The 26,166-nt window shown below is 41.8% G+C and overlaps 1 long non-coding RNA gene across 1 annotated transcript in view; it reads right to left on the bottom strand.

The window, feature by feature from the left end:
* The window catches only part of LOC131276460 (uncharacterized), a 246,641-nt gene extending 220,796 nt beyond the window's left edge, over nucleotides 1-25,845 (bottom strand). The window contains exon 1 of the long non-coding RNA XR_009183931.2: nucleotides 25,687-25,845. This is a non-coding gene — a long non-coding RNA (uncharacterized lncRNA). The remainder of the gene's footprint in view (nucleotides 1-25,686) is intronic.
* Between the last annotated feature and the right edge of the window lie 321 nt (nucleotides 25,846-26,166).

Here is a 26,166-nt window from a genome sequence, read left to right as displayed (position 1 = left end):
TGCTAACAAATAAAATACCTAAGAATGAATTTAATGAAAGGATGAAACACTTGAACACTAGCAAACATACCTGAATGCAACTGAAGAAGACATAAACATATGGCAAGATATCCATTGTTCAAGGATGATAAGACTGTATTTTTCTAATATCAATCCTACCCAGCAGGTTGGCGCTGGAGATGGTGTATACTCAGGGCACTTGAATCTCTGGACTGGCCATGTGCCAGCTGGGCCCTAAGCCACAGCAGGGTTGCAACTCCTACTCTCTCGTTCGTTGGACTTAACCCAGGTCAGCTAACAGGGAGGTGAAGATGGTCAACCACCACACCAGAGAATCAAGAGTGCCTATAACTGCAAGCAGGAGAATTGTATCCATCATCCATGTAGAATCTATGCCCCCTCTCAATACAGAGGTGGAGTGGACATCACCATCCCAGGGTCCCGAGTATGGAGGAATAAAATACAGATTTACTGATATTCTTACTGATATTCTACTATAAAACAATTGTGACCTAGTAATAGAAGAAACTGTAGCATTGAGGTGGAGAAAGTGGCCATGGTAGTTGCTGAGGGCATGGAGAAGGAAGAAGAGATCTGATGTGGGGGTAATTTTGGGAATTTGAGTTGTCCTAAATGATATCGCAGGGTCAGATGCTGGACTTTTATATATCCTGCCATGGCCCACTGGGTGGACTGGGGGAGAGTGTAAACCACAATGTAAACCATTATCCATGTGGTGCAGCAGTTCTCCAAAATGTATTCACCAAACACAATGAATGTCTCACGATGATGAAAAAGGTTGTTTTTTGGGAGCAGTGGGGTGAAGCGGGTAGGAGGTATATGGGGACCTCATATTTTCTGAATGTAACATTTAAAAAAATAGAGAAAAAAAATAAAACATTTAGATCAGAAAAAAAACTACAATGAGAAATCATCTTACACCCATTAGATTGGAAGCAATTGAAAAAACAATGGATTACAAATGTTGCAGAGGATGTGAAGGAATGGGAACTATCATCCACTGCTGGTGGGTATGTGGAATGGTACAGCCATTGTGCAATACATTTTGGCTGTTCCACAGAAATCTAACTATAGAACAAACATATGATCCAACAATCCCACTGCTGGGTATATATCCAGAAGAACAGAAAGCAGGGACACAAACAGATATATGCACACCAATGTTGAGAGTGGCATTATTCACTATTGCCGAAAGTTGGAAACAACCCAAATGTCCATCACCGACAAATGGATAAACAAATTGTGCTATATACATACAATGGAATATGACTCAGCTATAAGAAGGAATCCAGTATGAACACATAGGACAACATGGAAGAATTCTGAAGACCTTACATTGCATTAAGCAGGCTAGGAACTGAAGGACAAATATTACATGACCTCAGTGAGAGGAATTAAATAAATTGAGCAGACTCACAGATCTAAAATCTGGAAAACAGGTTTACAGGAGACAGGGAGAAGAAGGTTGTGACCAAATGCCCATATAGGAAAAATCTATGATAAGGTGGAAGTATGTCGTTGTGCAGTGGATGGGCATGACAGTAGTAAATTGATACATGGGATTGGTCTGTGTGCAGGGTAGAGTGAGGAGGGTGGGTTGGACTATCCATGCAATGGGAGTCACTTGAGGAGGGACCAGGTACCATCTGGGTATTTGGAGGTACCTGCTTGAAACTACAAAGTTCAGAATGTTCTTTTGGCAACATGGTAGGGAATGGTTACTGGTTTCAGGTGTTGGTTGTGGGGGACATTCGGGAGAATACACCCCTGGGGCAGGCTTCTAGGGAGTGTGCAAGTGCTCACCTTGTCATAGTGTGTTGTATCACTGGGTTGAGACCCACAGAGTGAGTGGGAAAGTGTTGAACTCCCATCCTGAGAAGTCCTGCTATGTTCTCCAAGACAGGGGTGGGAGACTCTTGAGAGCATAGGCAGTGCCTAATAGTGGAGGACATGTCAGTATGTCAAGCTCTAAATGTGTTGCACGTAATTATGAGTGAAGCTTGGTGGTTGCCATAGGTCCCGAGGGGCGGGGGAAAAAGGAATAGAATAGATGGAACATGGGGCATTTGGGGGACTATGGAAGTGTCCATTATGATCTTTTTCTTTTCCTTTTTCTTTTTTTTATTGTTTTTAATATTTTTCTCTGCAGGATCTTACAATGATGGATACAGGCCATGTTAAATTTCATCAAAATTTATCTAAGTGTATGGGCTAAAATATAAACCATAATGTAAATCATTGACAAGGTTTAGGATGAATATTTCAATATTTGTACATCAATTGTAACAAATGTACCATTCACAAGTAAAATGTTATTAAAAGGGGAGAGGGGAATGGGGGACAATGTTAGGTATATGGGAATCTACTCTATTCCGTACATGACTTTTCTGTAACCTAAAGCTTCTTTGAAGACAAAATGCTAAATTCATACTTGCTAAACAACAGTGATAAACAGAAGCCCTTTGTGCAACAAGGAAGTTTCCCTGAGTAATTCATGAGCACAACCGTGTACTGACAATTATTCTGTGTCCTCTCACCTCTCACCTCCACCTGGCGACTAATTGGAGGAGCTTCCTAATGCCAGGCAAAGGAGGAAAACCCATCCAATGCCAAGGCAAGATTGCCTTTCTTTGCTTGAAATAGTTTTGTTGCTTTCTTGGTTTTTGTGTTTTCAGTCAAGTTCAGACTTGACAATATCATGTAGATAACAGAATTTAGGTACCATCCTCTTGTGTGTGTAGTGTGTGCATATGTGTGTGTGTGAGTAGAATCTCTTACTAGCTGATGCCTGGTGCCAAGGGTATTCAATGTTGATACCACCAGATAGGAAAGTGCATGGTAGGACTTTTAATTGGTGACATTTATCCTCTTTTGATTAAGAATTTTATAATTGTCAACCACATGGACTTCAAATAAAATTCCTCAAGCCTCTTCTATAAATTACCAATCTTGCTTTTGTGTTCTTTGATATGATCACTGTTTTCCATCTGGTTTTCTGGAGCAAAAAAGAGAGCAAACAGAACCCACCATGATACAAACTCACAGCATTTCCTTTCCTTCACTACAGGTGGCCTCAAGTACAAGACAAAAAGGTGTGTATTCTGATATCTCTGGCTGAGGAAAGAAATCTAGATGACTATGATGGGGTTTCCATGTTGGCTTTAAATTGGATAGCACAATGATTCTGCATGCCATGTGGGAACAAGGATTATGAGTGTGGTGAGAGAAACTCATTTCCAGGAAAAGAGCTTGGATCATGTTTCTACAGTTCCTGGAATCACCTGGGTTCCCATTGGGTGGTCTGGCTTAACATAAAGTAGAGTTGCAGTTTGTCAATGTGTAAGTCTATGTAGTGTTATTGTGCATGTTTGTGTCTACATGGGCTGCTGTGCATTTATCCTAGACATAGTTCTTATTTACACAGGACAACTGCCACTGTCAATGATGTCAAAAATATAATCTCATCTTACCACTGCAAGGTTTACATATAGGACTCATTCAGTCATTATCACAGCCATATGTAGTGGGTTTGCTTATTATACAACTCAGATAGAGGATCCCAGGCATAGAGAAAAATATTTCCAATCTCATGTGGAAGAGCCTAATATGTATCCCATCAAGTAACCTCAATGTTGATACAATGAGCCTACCCTTAAACTGTGAAATGGGAATATTAGATACTGTACAAGGGAGATCTAGCATCTGTGCATATTGCTGAAATTTCCCAAGCCTACAGTTTCCAAATATTCCCAAAAACTATAAGGTAAGCTAAGTCATATCACCGATTGCAACTTTCACATGCCTTCATATCTGTCTGTTAGTTATTTTAAGTAAACATAAAATCACAAGATTTTCGTGAAACCCGACTTTAATTCACATGGATCTACTAGGAAACTTATGAATAAGGGGATCAAAAGTTTGAACTGTAAAAAAAGTATTAGCAATATTCCTACCTTTTACTGTGAGTAAGCTGTCAACAGTTCTTTCAATTATGAATGATTTTCCCAGGTTTTTGTCTCAGGGTTAAAAACTGAAAATTTGTTTCTTAGTCAAAAAACCTACTGCCCATATCACCCAGACCATCAGTAGCATGAAAATCACTATCTGCTCAAGAAGAGGGAGCTCGGGAAGATATCACCAAGCAACTGCCCTATGGACGCTGTAGCAGTTTGATATAACTGGTGAATTCCAAAAAGAAATATTCGACTATGCTTATAATCCGATCTATACCTGGGCATGATTGAATTATGATTAGGGCTTTAATTGGGCCATGTCATTACGGTGTTGAGTCTCCACATCTTGGTGGGTGGGGACTCACAGATAAAAGGCATGGTAAAGGACAGAGTTGGAGATTTTGATGCAAGGGTTTTCTTATGTTGGAGTTTGATGCTGAAGACTTAAGCTGGAGACCCAGGAAGTAAGCTCCCAGAGCAAAGAGAAGCCAGCCCCAGGAAGAAAGGAACCTCGAACCCAGAGAAAAGCAAGCCCCAGGAATGTAGAAACCCAGGAAACCTGAACCCTCACAGATGTCAGCAGTCATCTTGCTCCAAATAGACTTTGGTGAGGGAAGTAACTTATACTTTACGGCCTAGTATCTGTAAGCTCCTACCCCAATTATATACCCCTTATAAAAATTAACCAATTTCTGGTATTTTGTATCAGCACCCCTTTGGCTGACTAATACAGATGGTAATGTGGAAATGCAATCACACTGATTCAAAAATAATGACTGTAGTTTATTCAGTCCCACATATAGGGAAAATCCATAAAATGCATAAGCCATATTGTTCTTTCACCTGTGAACACTTTAATTTACTAATTAAATCAGAAGCACCACAATCACAGAATTAAGGATGCATCTACAACTCAAGATTGGTTCACATCTAATAATGGACAGGGTTTTAAACTAAAGTTTGGCCATTAGTTTATTTTTGAACATTAGATGAAATACAGCACTCCTGTGGCAGTTGATATCATTTATGAATTCCAAGAGATATTGATCATGGTTGTAAATTGGTCTGTTCCTCCTCTTTTTAAGATGTATTTTTTATTTGTCTTCCCTTCCCCCCACCCAACCCCCATCATTCTCTGCTCTCTGTGTCCATTCACTGTGCATTCTTCTGTGTCCGCGTGCATCCTTATCAGCAGCACCAGGAATCTGTGTCTCTTTTTGTTGCATCATCTCGCTGCATCACCTCTTCATGGATGTGGCACCACTCCTGGGTGGGCTGCGCTTTTTTTGTGTGTGGGGCGGCTCTCCTTGCAGGGTGCACTCCTCACGCATGGGGCTCCCCTATGCAGGGGACACCCCTGCGTACAACGCACTCCTTGCATGCATCGGCAAGGAGCGTGGGCCAGCTCACCAACGGGTCAGGAGGCCTTGGGTTTGAATCCTGGACCTCCTCTATGGTAGGCGGATGCTCTGTCAGTTGAGCCAAAATCGCTTCTCAAATAGCCTTCTGACTGTATTAAATTCAAAGGTTTCACTTTTACTTTATTAAATCAAAATTAGGCAGATGCTCACTCTGGGAGAGCACAGAATAAGATGCAGAGAAGAAGAATACAGAGATGAGCCTGAGAGTTGGAGCTGAAGAGAACAGAGCAGCTGAGAAGCCTTGTGAGCTCAACCTCATGCCAGCCTACAGGTGAGATGGGAGGAAGCTGGGATCATGGCGCCTTAAGAGAAGGAGGAAGGCTCAACCCTTGCAGACGTGCCCACCATCTTGTTTCAATGCGTGGCAAATGACTTTGAGTGGCAAAGTATCTCTAGAGTAACTTGAGAGGGACTCTTTAGGGCCTTCTGACTGTAAACTCCTACCTCAAATAAATACTCTTTAAAAAAGCCAACAGATTCCTAGCACTTTGCATCAGCACCCGTTTGACTGAAACACGCCCTGAAATAATGCTTCCATATTTTGAAAAAATTAACAGACTTTATGTAGAGCAGTTTTAGAGTCACATAAAAATGAAAAGATAGTTCTAAAGTTCCTGCATCCTCCCATCCCACCTTTCCACTTCTTGCTCAGCATACTGCATTAATTGTTTAGTTTGAAGCACAATTCAAGGGCCAGTATCAATACAACCCTATGAAGGCTCAGTATCTGTTGAAAAGCTCTGCAGGCTATGACCAAGGCATACTGTCCTGTACTGTGGAAAACAGGTGAGCAATCCCTCAAAAAGTGAAATATAGAGTAACCATATAACCAGCCATTTAACAAATCTATATACATACATATATACACATAGATATATATCTATGTATTGGAAAACGGGACTACACATACTTGCAATCCAATGTTCACAGCAGCATTATTCACAATAGCCAATGCTCACAACTATGCAAGTGTCCATCAACAGATGAATGGATAAAAAAGGAAAAACGGCAACATCCATACAATGGAATTCAGCCAGAGCAAGCAATGGAAGTTCTGAGACATCCTACTGTATGGATGACATCCACATGATTATACTCAGTGAAATTAGATGACACAGAAGACAAAGAGTGTACGATTCTGCATATGTGAAACATCTACAAAAAGAAAACAGAAGAAGGAAGGTGATTAAGGATTATTAATAGAAATTTGGGGAAAAGGGCAATGAGATTAATATCTAATAGATAAAGAGCTTCTGTTTCAGGTCATGAAGAAATCTGGGAGATTAATGGTGATATTAAAAATAGTAATGTAATTAAGGTGAATGAGTTAATTGTACCAGTAGAAAATGGTTAAAATGGGAATTTTCTTTATAAACATGTCAACTTGTAAAATTTAACAAAATCTCATAAAATACATGGGACAGGCAAATCAGTAACAAACTTGATGTCAAGGAGATTCAGGAAATTTAGTTGGGCTTCAAAATGGGCAGAAAGGTAGGGGCTCTGTGTTTGACTCAGTGTGTAATTCAGAACCAATATTAGATGAACTACTTCACATTAATTTAAATTGCCTTTAAGCTCCAAAGCCAAGGACTCCACTTCTAATTTTCCTGTTCTCATTAGTCTATCTTTCTTGCACATGTGTGCTTTCTTACCCAACCAGCCCTGATCACTGTAGCCCCTTGTCCTAGTTAAAGCTCCCCAGGTAATGCATGAACTGCACCCAGTGTACTGATGGCTACTCTGTGTCCCTCTAGCTCCCTTGGAAGACCTGATGGAGGGGCTGCTAGTGACACAGCAGATGAGGAGACTCCCTCTAATGCTGAGGTAAGGCCACTTGTTTTTGTCTAAGACAGAAATGTTTCTTTCTCACATTCCTTTTCACATTGAGTACAGATCTTACTATATGTTATACCTATAGACATTAGCCGCTGTTTTGTGGAAGGAAGAACTGAAAGTAAGAATCCTATGAACAGATACATGACACAAGAGGGCTTTAAAAATGGCAGCATCTGGTTATAAACCAAATAGAAAGGTAGTGTTAATTATCAGAGCAACATTTTCCCTTATTTGACTAAGACTTTTGTCATTGCCTATTTTGGTAAATAGACTTGGAAATCGCATCCTCCAGGAAGAGCTGGAGCCTTCCCCACAGGTGTTTCCAAGCTTATTCATGGGGTCTTTGAATTTACCACTGTTTCCCAACTGTTTTTTAAAATCATGAAGACCTGAAAACACACAACACAACGTGATCCTATCCTCACTGTTTTTTTCTTTTCTGCCATTGCAGGTGACCTTGAGAGCAAATGAAAATAATAGGTATTCTGGGCTTATCCAAATAAAGTGGGAAAAACTGACATAAAATAGGGGGCTTCCTGCAAGCTTTAGGCTATAGACCTAAGTTGATCCCATCCTCACTGTAAAATGAGCATATGAGATATGATGAAAGGTTTTCTATTAAGGAGTTTTGTCCTTCCTTCCCCAGTCCCCAGGAATGGATCTGTTCCTTTTGGGAGTTACAGGTTAGGCTGTGTGGAGGCTTAAGGGAATCTATGTGTGAGTCTCTGTGGCATGACTGTGAGACTATGTGTGAGCTTGTGGGGTCACTGTGTGCATTTCTCCCAGGTGAGATGGACTGCTCAAGCTCTGGTGCTCCAAGGGGACTGGCCTTAATGTGAACCCAGGCATGTGGCTCCAATGCTCTGCACTACAGACCTGCAGTTTTCACTCAGTCACGGGACTATTAGCAAACACCCAGGGAAGTGGAGGTGGCTCAAGGGGCTGAGCTCCCACCTATGATATGGGAGGTTCATGATTTGGTTCCCAGTGCCTCCTAAAAAAGACAGTGAGCTGGCACATTGGGCAGGCAAGGCAAGCTGACACAACAAGACAATGCAACAAAAGACACAAAAGGGAAAACATAATGAGAGACACAACAATGGCAAGGAATGGAGGTGGCTTAAGCTATTAGATGCCTCCCAGCCACATCAGAGATCCCAGGTTCAGTTCACAGTGCCTCCTAAGGAAACAACAGAAGACACATAGAGATGGCAACTGTAAACAATGAGAGGGTGGGGACAAATAAATGAATGAAAAGAAATCATTTTTAAAAATCACCAAAAAGAAACCAATAAAACAACCACCACAACAAAAAAAGAAACTATGTAAGGGAGTTCCACCATCTGTGCATGGGCTTACAATTAACTGAGTCTGCAGAGAGACCAAACTGTCCATCTTTATAAGGTGGCCTCCATGATCACAGGGCCTAGGGAAGCTACCTGAGCAGATAACTTCAGACTCTAGCATAGTTCCTGATGTCCAAAATGAAAAGAAAGCTCATAGGTTAAATCAAAATCCGGAGAGTTGTGAAGCATCACACAGAATGACCTGTCAACCCTCACGCTGATGTCACAGCCAGAAGCTCTGTCACAGTACATAGGTATTGGGAAGAAAAGTTAAATGTACTGGATTATATCATTGCCACGGACCCTCTAGATGCTAAAATCCTATAAGTCACACAGTAGTGTTTGTGACAAATAAGAATTCTGATTCCGCTCAGTTCTTAACCTGGTGTCCAAAACGTTGGATGAAATACAACTAAAGAGCAACGTTAGCGGGAGTCAGCATTGACCCTCTGCATCCCTCCATAATGACTGTCCTACTGTTAATGGCCAGTAATCCAATGAACAAACACACATGGTGGAGGAAAGGAAGACTGGATGAAAAAATACACTATTATTAAGTGACCATTTTTAAATGGTAAGATAGCAGTATTTTCATACCTATAATTATTATATTTAATACAAATATTAGTGAATAAATGTGATAGAATGGATTGCCTAGGACTGAACTGACTCCACCAAAAAAACGTTGCTTCTAATCAAGTAGAAATTCCTGTAGTATATATGGTAAATGCACTGTCAGTTTACGCAGATCCATGGAGAATGAATTCACTGGCGATGTCAAGAAGATACTAGCAGGAAGCACGTGTGGCTCAAGTAATAGGGCTTCTGCCTATCATATGGTAGAACCTGGGATCAATTCCCGAGGCCTCCTGGTAAAGGAGTGCCGGTGCTTGGAGCCAAGTGCCTGTGCATTAAGCCAGTACCTGCGTGGCAATTCAAGCACCCATGCAGCCAGCCAAGTGTCCGCGTGGTGAGCCAGGGTCGATGCAGCATGTCAAGGGCCTGAGGAAGCGAGTCACACAGCAAGATGATGATGCAACAAAAGTGAGATGAAGGGGAGAGTAAAGGCAAGGCACAAAAGAAACCAGGAACTGAAGTGGCACAAGTGACAGGGAACCTCTCTCCACATCCGAGGTACCCAGTATTGAACCCAGGTGAAGCCTAGAAGAGAAAATGAGAAGAGAAGACAAAAACAGAAACAGACGCAGAAGATCACACAGAAAATGGACACAGACAGCAAAAACAGCAGGCTGGGAGCAGGGGAGGGGGGAAAAAAAGAAGATACTACTGAGGACTTCTGGGAACATGGTGGATTAGAAAGACATGGGACTCTCTCCTCCCCCAGAAAATTAGGTGGAGGACAGAGTGAAATGGACTAGAAAAAGATCTTCCAGGGTTTAGGACAGCAGGTGAAGGCCAGACACCACCCAGAACAGAGAGGGACGAAGGAGGGGCTACTATTGCTGGAACCTCCCCACACTAAAGACACTAGAATACTCAGGCTCTGAGCTGGCCACCCACAAAGGGGTCTCCAGGGATCTACCACCCCTGGAAGAGAGGGAGAAGGACACAGCCTAGGGCTGACAGCTTCTCAACCACAAATCTGGTCTGCTGTGTCCTACCACCCTTTCTAGGCTGGGTGAGAAAGCCCCGTTGTTTACCTTGGGACCCTAACTGAAATGGAGAAATCTGACACTCAGTCTCCCACTCTTATAGCCAGGACTGATTGTTGAGGAGGCACCTCTGCAGGAAACAAGAGAGGGGGACACAGCATAAGGTTGGCTCAGCTTTTGACCCACAAATTTGGTCTGCACTGTCCCATGAGCCCCACCTGGCTGGAGAAGACATGCCATCATTGGCCTTGGAAGCCAGCAAAGGACTAAAGAGATCTGACCCTCTCGATCTACTTCTCTACTAAACAGGAAGGACTGTTGAGGACACAGAGGGGAGTGGAATCATTTTGTACCCAGGAAAAGGGAGGGGGCTGCCATAGAAGGCTGGAGAACTGTTTCTGAGGAAAAATCTCCAGGCAGGAACTTCTATCACATTGATCCAGTCTATGTTACAGCAAGAACACTCCAACCAGGCACTGAACTGAAAGGGCTGCCAAGAGTGCCATCTGCTAGCAGAACTAGGGAGAACACATGAGAAAATGAAAAATAAGTATGTTAGGATTTTGCTGGCCTTTATAGCTTCCCTCCCAAAGCCCTAGGAAGCAAGTCTGCAACCCATTACTGGGTGTAGCACTTGGATATTATTGATGAATTCCAAAAAAATATATTGGATTATGTTAGTAAACTGGTTTTTTTCTCTGGGCATATTAGATTATATTGGATTCAGAGGTTTATATGATTAAATAATGATCAAGGCTTTGATTGGGCCACATCAGTAGGATGTTGCATCCCTGCCCCATTGGGGTGGAGACTCACAGAGAAAATGACATGGCAGAAAAGATGGCTGGAGTTTTTGAGCTGGAGCCCAGGAAATGAACACATAGGAGAACACCACCAAAGGAATAGAGACAGCCCCTTAGACACAGAAGAAGCCCCAAGGAGAGGACAGAGCTATTTGCCTGATAGTCTACAGCTGACTTTGTGGAAAGAGGCAAAGCCTAGAGAGCCTCAGAGTCTACAGCTGACCTTCTGGTGAAAACCGAGGAGCTGATCCTGGAGAGAAATGAACCGTGGGAAGAGAGGATCCCAGGAAGCCTGAACGCTGGCAGACATCAGCAGACATCTTGCTCCAACATGTTGGAAAAGACTTTGAGGAGGAAAGTAGCTTACAGTTTATGGCCTGGTAACTAAGCTTACACCCCAAATAAATATCCCTTATAAAGTCCAATATATTGCTGGTATTTTGCATTAGCACCCTTTTGGATGACTAATACACTGGGTCCAGACCCTACTTTTGACAACTAACATTGGATCCAGGTTGAACCAAGAATCAAAGAGCAGGACTAACTCACAGCCTCCTGCCACTAAATCCCAAAATGAGAAAGAAATTGAACATTTCAGTAAACTGCATCCTAACCAGATGCCCAGACATCGGCAAAAACTTTTCAAGCCAGACTAAGAAAATGGAAGAATGGCCCAGGAAAAGGAATATATCAAAGTCCCAAAAGAGACACAGAATTTGAGATCACTAGTTAACAAGATGCATACAAATTTCTGAAATTAATGAGATGAAAGACTATATGGCTAAAGAAATGAATGAGATCAAGAAGATACTGAACAAGCACAGAGAAATATTTGAAATCCAGGGGAAAAAAGTAACAAGAGCTGATGTGAATGAAAGACATAATAGGTGAGATCGAAAATACATTAAAGGCACACGACAACAAACTTGAAATGACAGAAGAAAGAATAAGTGATACTGAAGACAGAACAGCTGAAACTGAAGAGAGAAAAAAAGGAAAAAAATGAGCATGAGATCAGGGAGTGGAATGACAACTCAAAAAGCAACAATATACATGTCAGAAGAGTTCAAAAAGGAGAAGAGAAAGAAAAAGGGGGAAAAGGAGTATTTGAGGAAAAAATAGTTGAAAATTTCCCAACTTTCATGAAAGAAATGAACCTACATGTCCAAGAAGCCCACTGTACCCCAGTCAGAAGAAATCCAAATAGACCTATTCTATTTTACTCAGAAGGTCACAAATGTCAGAGATAAAAAGAAAATTCTGAGAGCAGTAAGGGAGAAGGGAACCATCACTTACAAGGGACACCCAGTAAAACTTCATATTCTTCATGAGAAACCATGGAGGTGAGAAAACAGTAGAACGACACAATTATGAGACTGAAAGAAAAATTGGCAACCAAGAATTCTGCATCCAGCAAAACTGTTCTTCACATAGGAATGTGGGTATAAAATATACACAAGCAAAGAGAATCTAAGATAGTTCATAATAAAGAATCCATCTCAAAGGATATATTAAATGAAGTCTTAGAACCTGAAAGAAAAGACAGGAGAGAGAGGCTTGGAAGAGAGTAGAGAAGAAAGAATAGAAGAAAGGATAACAACAAGAGTAAAAAGACAAGACTAAAATCTGACATGACATATGATAACCAAAGAAGAAAATGGTAGAAATAAATAAAGCACTTAAAGTAAAATCAGGGAAGCGGACTTGGCCCAGTGGATGGGGCATCCGTCTACCACATGGGAAGTCTGCGGTTCAAACCCCGGGCCTCCTTGACCCATGTGGAGCTGGCCCATGCGCAGTGCTGATGCGCACAAGGAGTGCCCTGCCACGCAGGGGTATCTCCAGCATAGGGGAGCCCCACACGCAAGGAGTACGCCCTGTAAGGAGAGCCGCCCAGTGTGAAAGAAAGTGCAGCCTGCCTAAGAATGGTGCTGCCCACATGGAGAGCTGACATCAACAAGATGACGCAACAACAACAACAAAAAGAGACACAGATTCCCAGTGCCACCGATAAGGATAGAGGCCGTCACAGAAGAACACACAGCAAATGGACAGAGAGAGCAGACAATTGGGGGGTGGGAGATAAATTAAAAAATAAATAAGGGAAGCAGACTTGGCCCAGTGGTTAGGGCGTCCGTCTACCATATGGGAGGTCCGCAGTTCAAACCCTGGGCCTCCTTGACCCGTGTGGAGCTGGCCCATGTGCAGTGCTGATGCGTGCAAGGAGTGCCCTAACACGCAGGGGTGTCCCCACGTAGGGGAGCCCCACATGCAAGGAGTGCGCCCCGTAAGGAGAGCCGCCCAGCGTGAAAGAAAGTGCAGCCTGCCTAAGAATGGTGCTGCCCACATGGAGAGCTGACATCAACAAGATGACTCAACAACAACAACAAAAAGAGACACAGATTCCAGTGCCGCTGACAACAGAAGTGGACAAAGACAACGACGTGGAGAATAGACACAGAAAACAGAAAACCAGGTTGGGGGGGAAGGGGAGAGAAATAAATAAATAAATAGTCTTTTAAAAAAAATAAATCTTTAAAAATATATATATCTAAACTGTTTTAAAGTTTAACTGCATTTATTGTGCTCAAATATTCCTAACTGTTGCTCATAACTAATAAACATGTTTACAAAAATAAGATTGCATATTACAAGCAACGCTGATTCCAAAAAAATCTTGAAGGCAGTAAAAATAGCCATACCAAAGGAGTAAAAACTATGAGTCAAATTAATGACCATTATGTTTCTGTCTGCATGCATTAACTCTTTTTCTGTTTGTCTATTTGTTCACTGGCAGTACATATTTTAATACCTCTGAATGGTAATGTTAATTCCTAAAAAAACTCTATTCAAATGGCCAAAAATTAAACGAGCACTTATATTAGCAACTAGGCGTAAGTAATGAAAATTCTGTCTTAACTGATAAAATTACTACAAATCTCTTCATGAAAAATGGTTCTCACCTAAATTAAAAGGAAGTTTATTTTTCTTCACAGAATAAAATGTAAGGTATTAAAAGAAGTGAAAAGTTTGTAGGAAAGCTGACTGAAATTTAATAAGTTCATTCAAGAAAGTGTGTTTTGTCCTAAGATAAGATGGCTGGTTTTCATGAAATCAAAATGGAAGTACATAAGACAAAACTTGAATGCACATGGCAAGTTGTAGAAGGCATTGTGGTAGCATTAAGTAAAATAATGTGTTCTGTAAAGGCAGAGTTTATCTTGAAATAAAGTAACTATACTCTATGCGGTTATAAATAATTATAAAAAGTTTGTAAAAGCATTGCTTAAACTGAAATATTCAAATGGCTAATTACAAAAATCATTATTAAACAGAAACTGAATTGATGATTAAAAACCACCTCACTCTGCATATTACAATGGTAATAGGGAAAAATAATTTTAATTCCATTAAAAATCTTAAGTTTTCATAAAATAATAAAGTAGTTTTTTTCTGAACTGCTAAAATAAAATACCTGTTAATTAATGTAATCATGATAATTATAGGTTTTAAAGCATTTCCTTTAAAACAGTTTCCAAAATCATTTAGTAACTTATATAAGTAGGGTATATAGAATGTATTTTATTGTTAAGGATTTTCAGAGCCTAAAGTAGGCAAACAATTAAAACAAACTACAAAGTTCTGTCTATCACATTCTTAAATGGTGTTTAGTTAAATAAAACAAAGAAGAACTGCACCCTCCATTGTAACTGATGAAGTACAATGTTTTCTCATATTATTAAGGTACCGAAAACAATTCATCCCTCATTCAGCTCAGATATTAAAACCATTATATGTGTTAATCAGAAAAAGTTGTGCATGGAAATGAAAGCCCGCCCCTTCCTCAGCAGGCTGCTTTTAAAACAATAACAGAGGCTCAAGCAGTAAGGGGGTGGAGCTTAACCTACCCTGTGAACTGGATGGAGCCAGTACCAATATTGGCTTTGGGTGGGGTTTGTGGCAAAGGCAACTTTCTAAATAAATACCACTTGAGTTTTAGTCACAATTACGAGAAGAAAACAAAGCACAAAACAAGAACAATGAACTGTTGTAAACTGCCCTCTGTGGAAAAGAAAAATCTGTGAAAAAATATCTGGAACACCTGCCAGCAATAACAGGCAACTGTCTACCATGTCCCTGCCCCTCCTCTAACATCTCTTGAGACTGTTAAGGCAGATGCCCTCGTGAAAGTCCAGAGCCATACCATTGAAACCCAAAAGCAGCAGAGTGAATCCACCAAAAAACACAAATATCGTGGATACCAGACCTGGCAGTGCCTAGGGCAGCAGTTCCCATTGCCTGTCAGTTGCCAGCAGCTCATGAACATCACCCATGAGTGACCATCGTGCTCACTCCAATGACTGTAACAATCACCTCACTGGATGAAACATACTGGCCGAGCACAGACTCCAGCAGCACGATGGCAAGTGGATTACATCGGTCCCCTCCCTCTCTCAGAAGGCGCAAGATATGCTTTCAGTGCTGCAAACACTGCAACAGGACTCTTGTAACCAGATCCTTACAGCAATCAACTAAGTCTAACCTACAAGTTAAACTGCCAGCTGCTCCAAGAAAAAGTAATAATTGTTGTTGTTGCCTATGCTTCAAACTATATAAACTGGGGGAAATGTGGTCATTTTGATTACCGCACTGGTCTATGCAGCTCTGCTGGTTGGGACTCTTAAATCCATTAAAAAAATCACTCGAAAACATTGTTAAGAAACCACAGTTAATAATCTGAAGTCTTTTACTCCAACTAAAATTCTATATGTATAAGCCCATCAAACCATGTAATTTCACTGTCAACCATTGATGCCACTAATGTTTAATGCTGAATGTATAATCTTATTATCTCTTCTCCTCAGACTCCTGGAGGCAATAACCTCACAGACCACCCTAAATTTCCTAATTAATTCCTATCCTTACCATAATTTTAACTCTCATACTCCTCCTATCAGGAGGTCCATACATCTTCCATGCAATAACTCAGTTTATCCAGACAGCCATCCAAGATGTCACCCATGATCATCTTCTTCTCCAATTCATACCCCGAATCATACAGCCAACAACCCAGGAATACGTAAATGGTGTCTTTCTGCTGTGTGAACAATGTCAACCCCTATGGAACCTGAAATGACAGCCCACTATACAGGATGGAAGGGAACTTTTCTCTGCCCCTTGACAGCAGGAAGTAGCCAGATCAAGCCGACGCCCCAAATCCCCTCACTCTCCCATCCTCCCAGTACCACATACCCCAATATTTTATATATAAAGAGTTATAAACATTAGAGGCTTCCAATAATTAACAAGCTGTAGGTCAGTTTCCCCTGATATGCACTGGGGAAAGGTTAACCCCATCCCCCATAAAATTAGGTATCTAAGGGCATGGCACTTTCCCACAGGTTAATCAAAGAAACCACATAGAGACAGGAGTAAAGGGAAATGAAACTTTCCCTACTTGCATTTCAGAAGGAGATAAAATCCCTACAGATCAAAGAAACATCTGCTCCTGCAGCATTCCAAGAAACCATAACTCCCTAACCCACTATTTCCTAGTCACTATGAGGGAAAATTTTCACCTTTAGAGCTTCCTATTGGCCCCTGCACCTCACTCGGACCCTCAACTCCCTCCCACCAACTACCATGTCCCCACCTAGAAAAGTTCTGTATAAATTCAAATCCCCCATTCCAGGGGCGGGCTGAAGACTCTCTTCAGACCTCCACCATGCTGATTGGGTTGAAGTCTGTTCTTCAGACCCCCTCTCTTGGGAGAGCTTCCCAGTAAATTCTTTCTCTGCCTATGGTCATATCAGTCTCCATGTCCCAGTAAGCGCCATTTTCTCCAACACTTATGAATTCCAAAATAGATATTGGATTATATTTGTAATCTGGTCTATACGTGGACATGATTAAGTTATGACTAGGGCTTTGATTTGGCCATGTCATTAGGCATTGAGTCCCCGGCCCCTGGGTGGGGACTCACACATGAAAAGCATGGTAAAGGACAGAGTTGGGGTTTTTAATATTCAAGTTTTAATTAAAAAAAAAAAAGAAATTCCATACATGATGTTCAAAATTAAGATGGTAGCTCAGAGTCCCAAAACCGGTCTTTCTCCTAGAAGTTTTAATGAAAATATTTTAATGGAGTAAAAATAATATGGAATATCTAATGGTTTATATTTTATTGAAATATATGACATATACAACGCTATCAAATTTCTTTGATCTATTTTTCATTAAGCTTATTTGTCCCTTTATCTTCATTAAATTTCTCCATTTCTATTGTTTCCTAAAAAAAAAAAAATTCGAGTTTTGATGGTGGAGATTGATGCTGAAGCTGGAGCCCCAGGTACAGAGACAGAGCCATTCACCTGATAGTCTAGAGCTGACCTTGTGGAGAGAGGCAAAGCCTAGAGAGCATCACAGTCTACAGCTGGCCTTGCGGAGAAAACAGAGGAGCTGAGCCCAGAGAAACCCAGGAAGCCTGAACCCTCACAAACATCAGCAGCCATCTTGCTCCAACATGTAAAAATAGAATTTGCCAAGGGAAGTAACTTATGCTTTATGGCCTGGTATCTGTAAGCTCCTAACACAAATAAACACTCTTTACAACCAATCAATTTCAGGTATACTGCATCAGCACCCCTTTGGCTGACTAAAGCAGTATTCTTGAGAGGGAAATTTATACTTCTAGAAGGTATTAAAAAAGAAAGAGCTAAACTCAAAGAATTAACTGAATAACAAGAGAAACTAGGAAAAGAACAGCAAACCAATCATCAAAGCAAACAGAAGAAATAATAAAGATTAGATTTGAAATAAATGAAATTGAGAAAAATAAAATATAGAAAACCAAAACCTGGTTCTTTGAGAAGATCAGTAAAATTCACAAACCCCTAGCAAGATTAACAAAGAAAGAAAGAAAAAAAAGAACCTAATAAAAACAATTTTCAATGACGGGGAAGTTATGACTGACCCCACAGAACTAAAAAGGATCATAAGATGATATTCTGAGAAACTGTATGCCAACAAACTAAACAACTTAGATGAAATGGGCAAATTCCTAGAAATGCACAACCAATCTACATTGACACTATAAGAAAAAATACAAGAACTGGACAAACCAATCACATTTAAAGACACTGAAACTGTCTTCAAAAATCTCCCAACAAAGAAAACTCCAGGATTATTTGGCTTTACAGGTGAATTCCACCAAACGGTTCAAAAAGAATTAACACCAATCCTGTTTAAACTCTTCTCAAAAATTGAAGAAGAGGGAAAATAACCCAACACTTTGTAGGAAGCCAACATCACCATAATACCAAAGCCAAACATGAACACTGTAGGGAAAAGAAAATTACAGACCAATCTCTCTAATGAATACTGATGCAAAAATTCTCAGCAAAATATTTATAATTTAAATCCAGCAGCATATCAAAAGACTAAGTGGGATTTATTCCTGTTAGAGAAGGCTGGTTCAACACAAGAAAATCAATCAATGTAATACACCATGTTAACAAACCGAGGGAAAGAAAACATGATCACCTCAATCGAGGCAGAAAAAGCATTTGTCAAAATCCAGCATCCTTTCTTATAAAAACATTTCAAAAGAGAGGAATAGAAGGAAAATTCCTAAATTGATAAAAAGGATAGATGAAAAACCCACAGCTAACATCTTACCCAGTGGGCAATGGTTGAAAGCTTTCCCTCTAAGACCAGAATAAGACAAGGAAGCCCACCAGCAACACTGTTATTCAACATTGTAATAGAAGCTCTGGGTAAAACAATTAGAGAAGAAAAAATAAAGGCATCCAATTAAGAAAAGTAGTAGTAAAACTCTACTTCTGGATGACATGATCTTATATTTAGAAAATTCTGAAATGTCTACAACAAAGCTACTGAAGCTAATACATGAGTTCAGCAGAGTGGCAGGCAACAAGATCGACATGAAGAAATCAGTAATATTTTTCTACACTACTATTGCACAATCTGAGGAGGAAACCAGGGGAAAATTCCATTTTTTTCCAATAGCAAGAAAAAGACTCAAATACCTAGCAATCGATTTCACAAAAGAAGTACAGGACCTATATGGAGAATATTAATAAACAATGCCAAAATAAACTTAACAGGACATAAACCATTGGAAAGACATTCCATGTTCATGGACTAGAAGACTAAACATCATAAAGATGTGAATCCTACCCAAATTGATTGATAGATTCACTGCAATACCAATCCAAATTCCAATAGCCTACTTTAAAAAACCAAAAAAGACAATTACCAAATCATTTGGAAGGGGAAGTGCACATGAACACCCAAAAGCATTCTAAAATGAAGAGTGACATAGGAGGAATTTCACTGCCTGACCTTGAAACATATTACAAAGCTACAGTGGACAAATCAGCATGATACTGCCATAGAGAGAGAGAGACATCAATCAGTGGAATAGAACTGAGAGTACAGGAATAAACCCTCACACATCTATTGTCAACTAGTTTTTGACAAGCGTACCAAGTCTGTGTTAATGGGAGAAAAACAGACTCTCCAACAAATGCTGCCGGGAGAACAGGTTGTCTATACTTAAAAGAATTTTTAAAGAGGACCCCTATCTCACTCTCTATTCAAGAAACAACTCAAAATGGATCAAAGACCTAAATATAAAAGCAAATACCATGAAACTACTAGAAGAAAATGTAGGGAAGGATCATAAAGTCTTTGTGGTATGTGAAGTTTCTTAGACCTTAACATCCAAAGCACAAACACCAAAGAAAAATTAGATAAATGGGACCTCTTCAAAATTAAACACTTTTGCACCTCCCAGGACTTTGTCAAAAGGGTGAAAAGACAGCCAACTCAATGGGAGAAAATACTTAGAAACTACATGTCAGATAAGAGTTTAATATACGGGATATATAGAGAGAAGTTACAAGTCAACAATAAAAAAACAAATGATCCAATTATAAAATGGCAAAAGACATGAATAGATATTTGTCCAAAGAAGAAATACAAATGGCAAAAAACACATGAAAAAATACGCAATGTCATTAATGATTAGGGAAATGCAAATCAAAACTAGATATCATTTCACAGTTATCAGAATGGCCACTATTAAAAAGTCAGAGAACTACAAGTGTTGGAGAGGATGTGGAAAGATAGGAACACTTATTCACTGTTGGTAGGAATGCAGAATGGTACAGCACGGTGAAGGACTATTTGGCAGTTCCTAAAGAAGTTGAACATAGATTTGCTACGTGACCCTGCAACACCACTACTGGGTATATACCCAGAAATATGAGAGCAGTGACATGAACAGACATCTGCACACCTACATTCATAGTGGCGTTATTCACAATTGCCAAAAGATGGAAACAACCTACGTGTCCATCAGGCAATGAATGGTAAACAAACTATGATGTATTCACATGATAGAATATTAGGCAGTGGTACAAAGAAATGAAGTCATAAACCATATGACAACATGGATGACCCTAGAGGACAGTATGGTGAATGAAGCAAGCCAGACCCAAAGGACAAATACAGGAACCTTGCATTACTATGGGCTACATGTATTGTGTAACATAATGTAGGATTCCATTTATATGAAATGTAAATATAAATCAATTTATAGAGGAAAAAAAGTATCTGTGCAAAAATAGCTATGGGATCTGTGGACAGCGGAAGCATAGAGAGATGGAGAGGTGATGGATTTTCTTATTTGATTTTTCATTTATTATTATTATTGAAATAAAATGCTGTAAAGATGACTGAGGTGATCAAAGCACAACTATGTGACAGTGTCAAATACCACTGATTGTGCACTGTGGATGAATGGTACGCTTTAAAAAAAAAAAAAAAGACAAACAGCACTTAAAAATGGGAAAATATGTGAATACACATTTGCAAAAGAAGAAACGTTCCATTCTTTTAATCACAAGGGAAATACACATTAAAATCTGCTATATTTACTAGAATGGCTAAAATCAAGAGACATAATACCAACTGTTAAAGAAGATGTAGAAAAACTGGAGCCCTCATACATTTCTGGTGAGAATACAAAATGGTGCTGCCATTTTGGGAAACATTTTATCAGTTTCTTAAAAATATAAACTTACCATAATTCTTGCTAATTCTACTTCAAAAAATCTGTCCAAGACAAACAAAATCATATCCATGCAATAATTCCTAGGGCAAGTGCATGGCATCCAAAACTGGGGGAAAAAATGCACGAATGTCTATTAGCTGGTGCATGGATAACAAAAGGCGGTACATCCATAAATAGATCTGCACCTTCAACTATCTAATTTCAGGCACATACCCTGCTCCACGCTATCCTTGGAAACAACCCCACAGGGCCTGTCCACACCCTACCTGGAGGGTATGCAGACCTCTACAGGACTAACTTTTAGTACTGATTATAGATTCAAATAGAAGGACAGAAGAGCCATGTGTAGGGAAACCACAACTGAGTCCAATTCTGTCACTCTGGGGAACATAAATTCCAAAGTAGGGACCACCAGCAAGGCACCAAACTCCTGAGCTATCTGCCCTGACTCAAGTGTCTGGATGCCTCCAGAACCCTCAGGAGCCCAGCTATTTGGGGTAGTATCTACTTTGGCAGTCAAAGAGATCCTGCTGATACATACAGAAGCATTACTTCTGGGATGATCTCTGGACTCATCTCACTTTGAAGTACCTTAGCCATATAAACTCATTTGTCTTTATCTTTTCCCAATTTTGGTCAAGGTCTTTTTCCAGTTGCACTGCTAGTTGGTGCTTGGTAGTAATCCCTCAGTGCCAGGGAGTCTCATACCCTGGAGTCATGCCCCACACTGGGGGGAAGGTATAGTATTTATATGCTGAGTTTGGCTTACCGAGAGTCCACATTTGAACAACGAGGCTCCCAAGAGACAATTCTTAGGCACCGTGTAATATTAGTCTAAGTTTCAGTTTCGAGTGTAAAGGTTCATAAGCACAGTCATCTATATCAAATGTCCATTAGTAGAACATCCTCCTTCACTAGGCACTGCTCCTATACTCGGGGGATTCTTGCTGACCTTAGAGAATGTAGCAGAGCTCCCCACAATGGGAATTTGATATTTCTTTGGTTATTGTATGAATCTCCATCCATCGTGGCAATGCTCCATAAACACACATTTATATGCCTTATATGTATGCCCAGGTGAGCTTCCTCCATGTTATCCCATCACTGACACCTGAACCAATGATCCTCCCCTGCCACAGACAGAGAACCAAAAGTACAGCAGAGGACGTGGAGAGATAGGAACACTTATTCACTGTTGGTGGGAATGCAGAATGCTACAGCCACTGTGGAGGACTGTTTGGTGGTTCCTAAAGAAGTTGAATATAAATTTCCCACATGATGCTGCAATATCACTACTGGGAATTTAGCCAGAAAATCTGTAGCAGAGGCACAGACATCTATCTGCACACGGATGTTCATAGCAGCATTATTTGCAATTGCGAAAAGTTGGGAACAACCCAGGTGTCCATCAACTGATGAATAGATACACAAATTGTGGTGTATTCACGTGATGGAACATTATGCAGCAGTAAGAAGAAATGAAGTCGGAAAGCATGTGACCCCATGGATGAATCTAAAGGACATTATGTTGAGGGAAGCAAGCCAGACACAAAAGAACAAATACCATATGACTGCGTTACTATGAACCAAATATATCGTGTAATATATTGTATGATTGAAAAAAATTTATATGTATCTAATATATTTAATTTAGAAATGTATGTTTTTATTCAAGTGTTTTCTTTTTTTAAAACTATTGTTTATACAGTCAATTATTAAATGTACAAAATAAAGTTAAAAAAAAGTGAGGTTACACTGAAGAGTTGAAAATTGGAGACTTAAGATGTAATTTATATCTCAAGAAAAAGAGGTAACAAAAAAGAGATAATCTATTCTTTGAAACTGAACAAATGTATGTTCACACTACAAAATGTTAATATAATATCACTTACGCTAAGTGAAAGAAACCTGACACAAAGTTCTACATATTGCAAGATTCCATTTATGGAAAATGTAAATCAGTTTATAAAGATGAAGTTAGATTTGTGGTTATGTAGGGCTGGGGAAGGACTGCTAAAGGACATGGGGTTTTTCTTTTTAGAGTACTGAAAATGTTTAAAATATTTTATGGTGATGGATGCACAACACTGTGATAATACTAAAATCCACTGATTATACACTTTGGATAGACTGTATAGTATGTGAATAAAACTCAATAAAACTGCTTAAAACATAAATAATTGTGCTAGAAAAGCCAGAAATAGAAGCTATTTCCAGCAGGGAAAACAAATAGAGGGGTGAAGAATTTTATTAGTTTATTTTTATTATTACTGAAATAATGAAAATATTCCAATGACTGAGGTAATGAATGCACATGATTATACAAATGCCATGCATTGGACACTTTAAATCAATTGTATGCTTTATTAACATTTATCAATAAAACTGATTTGTTAAAAAATATAGGTGTATCAATAAAATTAATTTCTTTGAAAATTAAAAAATAAAAGACTGCCAATCCTCATCCAAAAATGTCATTGCTAAGGCTTTGGTATAAAACTTTCCCGAATTTTTCCACTGAGAAAAGCATTATATTCTTCCTGGTCATACTTAGGATCTGCAGAATGACAGTGCATTAGGAGAACAGTGTGGTCATCTGCACGGAAGTGACAGGACACCCAGCAGCCCTGCCTGGCAACCCCCCTCCAGGGGGCAACCCTGTGAAAACCACCTGCAGAAGTTCAGGGGGAATTGCAGGGGACAAAAGAAGGGGCTGGGGGTTGAGAAGGTCCAGCCCATCTGTCCTAAGAACAGCAGCTCCACAGCCCTCAACTGCTCCCCTAGAACGGGAACAACTCTTCTAAGAGGCTGAGAACAGTTAATGCAGAGACTTCTTCTGCAGCCCGGCTCCTTTAAGGCCAGCTGGGTGACTGCTCTTGGCAGACAAAGCAGGGCAAGAATGGTGTCCCCAAGTCACCCAGTCAACCCCCTGCAAAGGAGAGGCTCCCTGAAGCTCCTGGAAACACTCAGCACACCCCTGGGCTCCCTCAGCAGCCTCGGGCAGGTGGCCTGACCAGCAGGCGCCCTTCCCCAGTCTGTGCAGAGGGTCCTAGCAGGCACCCAAATCCAGGGGCCCCCACTGGCCAGCTGCCCTCCTCCAGCCCTAGCAAGCTACCACCTTAGCAAGAGTTCACCAACCATGTCTACCCAGCATTACCCCAAGAAATCAAACTTTTAAGAAAAGCTGTAACCACTACCAAAAGGAAAAGTGTTCCTGGGACCATGGGGAGCTCTGAGGGAAGCCAAGGCTGAAGCTGTCCCAGGGCTTCTAGTGCAGCCACAGCCAGGAGGGGACACAGTGGGAGTGGGCCCCTAGAACCCAGACCTCACCTGCCCTGTGGAATCTCAGAGAGCAGAAAACAGTAAAACAGGAAAGACAGATAAGTAAAGGCTCAAGTGACCCACCAGGGCTTTGACCCAAAGAATGCAAGTGCCTAAGAGGAGGAGGGGCCCACACCTGCAGACCACTGGGGAAGGATACACACTTTTAGTTGCAAACTGGTGTGATCCCTGCAAAACTCCCAGGCTGGGCACAACCCTGCACCTAGAGGCCCCACCCGGGAGGGGTCCCCATTCACTGGGCTCCCTGCAGGCACACACCAGGTGTCAGTCACGCTCCCCCTGGGCCTTCCCAGGAGCCCTTCCCCTGGGAGCCATCAATTCCCCCTCAGCAGTAACCCCTTTAAGAGCCAGCTGCTGCAGGCCAGGCCCTGAGCCTTAACCTCCCAGGTGGGAGGAGAAAAAAGCCAAGCAGCCTCTGCCTGGCTCCAGAGGAAAATTCAAAGTGTAGGGCCTGGGAAGTGGGCGCCGAAAGGGGATGGACCCCAGGCACCTGGGAGGGTCAGGAGGGCAGAGGGAGGGGCAAAGGGGTGGACCATGGGGGGACCTTGGGGAATGCAGGCAGGGAGGGGGGACTGTGGAGGGGGAGAAGGGACCATGGAGGGGAGGAGGGATCCTGGAGGGGAGAAGGGATCCTGGAGGATAGGAGGAACCTGGAGGATAGGAGGAACCTTGAGGGAACAGGAACCGTGGGGGAGAGCAGTGACAGTAGGTGGGGGAGCAGGAGGGGCCACGGGGAGGACAAGAGGGACCGTGGTGAGGGCAGGAGGACCGTGAGGGTAAAGGGGGGATAGTGGGGGGGAAGATGACCATGGTGGGGGAAAGGTGGGGATGTGGGAGGGAGGGGCGGGTCGCCCTTCCCGTGGGCCGCGGGACCCTTCTTCTGACACAGGGCCCTGCGCCGCAGGCCAGTCGGGCTGGGCCGGGACCCCCAACTGCACCCTGCGCCCCCCGCCCCGCGCCGCCCGCGGAAGCAGCGCCCCCACACGGCGCGGCCCTGCCTGGTCCCCTACAGGCCGCGAGGGCGCGCAGGACCCGGGCGCCCCGTACAACTTTCCGGGACCCGGGAGGCACGCACAACTTTCTGCTCCCCGCACCCCCGACAGGGGAGCCAGCAGGAACTTTAGGGGTCGCGGCGCGGGCGCCCCCTCGACGCAGCAAGGGGAGGCTCGCTCGCCCGCTTTTCCGCGCCTCTGGGGGTCCCCGCCCACCTGCGCCCCACCCCGACGCCAAGTTGGGTCCCCAAACTTACCGTTACCGTGGGGTGGGCCCACAGGCGGGGTCCCTGTGCAATGGGCTGAGTGCTTCCGCAGTCCCCACGCCGGCCTACACATCCTCCTACCCGGAACACACCAGCAGGTTCTCCCGAGCTTCCCAACACCGCGAGCTCCCCAAACACCGCGAGCTCTTAGAGGAGCCCCCACAACGTGGACTGGGCGGGGCTTGAGGGGCGGAGCTTCTACATCATCGCCTGGGTCAATGAGGTCCTGCCCGCTCAGGGTCTCCACACCCCTAAGGGGGAGGGGCCCTACCCTTGACGGACAGCAGGAAGCACCCAATCACATGCTGTCCCTACATGCTGGCAAAAATCAAACTCATATATCAATAATGATCAATCCGAGGAGGTAATCAAGAAAAAATACAATATTTAAAATAGTAACTAAAAAAATCATCACATACATAGGAATGAATTTGACTAAAGATGTAAATGACTTATAAACAGAAAACTACA

This window comes from Dasypus novemcinctus, chromosome 28 (genome assembly GCF_030445035.2).
Source record: "Dasypus novemcinctus isolate mDasNov1 chromosome 28, mDasNov1.1.hap2, whole genome shotgun sequence".
NCBI lineage: Eukaryota > Metazoa > Chordata > Mammalia > Cingulata > Dasypodidae > Dasypus > Dasypus novemcinctus.
Note: the sequence above shows the minus strand (reverse complement) of the source record. Positions and strands in the feature narration are given on the sequence as shown.